This window comes from Atractosteus spatula, unplaced genomic scaffold (assembly GCF_055471065.1).
Source record: "Atractosteus spatula isolate fAtrSpa1 unplaced genomic scaffold, fAtrSpa1.hap1 Scaffold_54, whole genome shotgun sequence".
NCBI lineage: Eukaryota > Metazoa > Chordata > Actinopteri > Semionotiformes > Lepisosteidae > Atractosteus > Atractosteus spatula.
In genome coordinates this window covers 212133-214823 of record NW_028296884.1, presented here as the reverse complement: position 1 = coordinate 214823, position 2691 = coordinate 212133, and the positions used below count along the sequence as shown (strand labels likewise).

The window sequence follows — 2691 nt, the reverse complement described above, 5'->3', positions numbered from 1 at the left end:
AAAGTTTATGGTGTTCTTGGTGCTGTGCTGCACGTAGATAATGTAGACAAGAGCACAGGTAACAATACAGGACAAGCAGTGAGGAGCTCCCGTAGCTTTCAACTCAGTGCAGAGTCCAGAGGGAGGCCTAGGTCACTAAACGATCAACAGGTATCTAATAATGACGTTCACGAAGGTGACAATACGTTTTTTTCAACATATCCTTACATTTACCCGTACAGCACAACGTATTTTCTATACCCTCAAATCCCCAATGTAACTACTTTCTCCTGAAAAACACAAGTATAGAGTGAAATCACAATAACTTATACAACAAATCTATTCAAACACCCAGATATGACAGAACACACCCCTTTAAATATGTATTTCCTTTATTTCAGTTTTCTTCCCTCCTCAGGATACCTGAAAATTCACTATCGCATATTAAAGGCTGTACATGTAATACATCTACTAATAAAGATGGACATTAAAGTTAATTATTAAAAAAATACACTTTTCATTAAGACATGTATTGATAAAATTATTGTGAATAGTTGTGGTGTCTGGAAAGCAATTTTTGTTAAATATAATAATTTTCAAGCGAGTGGTGGATTTTCAGTTCAAAAATCATTTTGCCATCATAAAAAATATTTTCAAGGCAAATCAGAACAAATCAGAGTGGTGCATAAGCTTGTTATTTAGTGACTAAATTATTTCCACTGCATTCACAACAGTTCTAATGTGTTCAATTGGTCCACATAGCGGGCTACTGAGTTGTTTTCGGAACTGAAACCTATAAGAACAGTATTTAAGATGCACCATGGCCCAGAATCGTTCATTGGGACTAGGATTAATATCAATTGAAAGTACTCCAAAATAAAAGATTTAACCTGAATATTAAAAGAGCAGGAAAGTATTACAACAACACCATAACGTCTTGACTTCCAATCTTCTTCCTTGTTCAGGCCATGTACAGTAAAATGACATAATCAGTGGAGTCATGCCGAGGTTGAAAGTTTAAGCCTCACCTGGAGCAGCCTGGTTTTCTGTCTTGACAAAAAACGGCGTGAAATGATCACGTATTTCACTCTACTTCTCTCTTGTATTAAAGCAGATCTTGCTAGGTGAGCATTTGCTCCGGTTAATTAGGTCACTTTTCATGTTAACTCACTTCTTCTAAACACAACATTTCCTGGTGCATGTTTTCTCCATGAAAAAAGTCATTTTCCCTTCCATGATTTCTCGTTTTGTTTCATCAAAGAGTACAGAAAGAAGAAAGAAAGGAAAAGTGTCATAAATGAACTCTGCCGCCCTTGGGAGATGTCAAGCGCATTGGACATGAAAAGTGCCCAATAAAAGCCATTTCTCTTCGTTTCTCTTACAGTCGGGGCTCCTGTTGCGTGTAAAGGAGGCAGCTTGCTCAGCCAGCAGACTCAGGGCTTACTGAACACAGATGGCTCAGAGCGGTGTGTCCAAGCGGCTGTAAAAGAGGAGAATTCTGCCGGCACTGTAGCTTAGTTGCTTTAAGTATCTATCTCGTTAACTGGAGATCCTGGCTCCACATCCCAGCTGTGCCTTTCTTTTTGTGCAGAAAGTACCATTTTGGACAACCGCATAGGGCTTGATTTAGTTTAATGCATGAATGCATTTCCTTTCTGCAACAACTTGTTTTTCAAGAAATTCATACAGCTTGTGAAAAATGAAATTTAATTCTTGGCTATCAGAGCAGAAGGAATATTGCCGACTGGCAAGAAAATGCAAGCAATGTTTATTTTTTGACCGGAAAGGTGCGAATGGAGAAGTGTCTCTCTCATCAGTCTCTGTGGCGCAATCGGTGAGCGCATTCGGTTGTTAACTGAAAGGTTGGTGGTTCAAGCCCACCCAGGGACGATCTTCTTATTATTGTCAATGTAAACACTGCCTCCGCTAAAGCCGGAACCTTAAACCTCTTTATATTTGCCGAAAATGCGAGTCTTTTGCCCGTGTCCAACAACAACACTTGAGACCGGGGAAGTCCAATAGTGATCAACGCCGCAACTCCCCAGAGAACCATATTCACCCATGGAAAAGTATCTTTGAAGGGCTGGCGGGAGATATCATTTATACTCCTGTTGCGTCCTCTGCTAAAATAGTTCAGAAATACAACGCGGATTTGTTTGAGATTTTGACAAGCATTGTTACGTTAGCACTGTGAAGTTGGATGTTGATATTTTGATATATTTACCTTCATTTTAACATAAATATAAACATAAATGCTGTACAATCTATGCTGTACAATCAAACACAGGCATATTTTGAGTCTCGTGCTGATCGTCCTGTGGATCCAAAAGAAAATTTTAAAGCTGATACATTTTTGATTGTAATTTGCATCTAGCTACAACGTCCCTGGAAAAGAGATTTTATTAGTTGCGTGCAATCGGTATCTTTTACTTTACGTATGGTAGTGGAAATACTTTGAAAAATGTTTTCTAAAGAAGATTGTATTGCCAGGACCTGCCTTTAGCGCTCAGTAGCGATGACGCTGTTGATATAGATGGAGAAGAAATGTCAGATGAATTGATGATCTAAGCTAAAATAGCCCTAACACGCCTCCAGTAACAGTGTTTGTATTCATAGCAAGTAATCTCTTATCTATCTGTGTACAGGTCAGCTGGAGGTCCACAGGTGATGGTAATTTAAGTAAGTAGCTGTGTTAGCATGCATGGGCTGCAA

At 39.1% G+C, this 2691-nt stretch overlaps 1 non-coding gene across 1 annotated transcript; it reads left to right on the top strand.

Moving 5' to 3' along the window:
- The first annotated feature begins 1795 nt into the window (after positions 1-1795).
- Positions 1796-1869, top strand: trnan-guu (transfer RNA asparagine (anticodon GUU)). The gene has a single exon. It is a non-coding gene; the product is annotated as a tRNA-Asn (tRNA).
- The last annotated feature ends 822 nt before the right edge of the window (positions 1870-2691 follow it).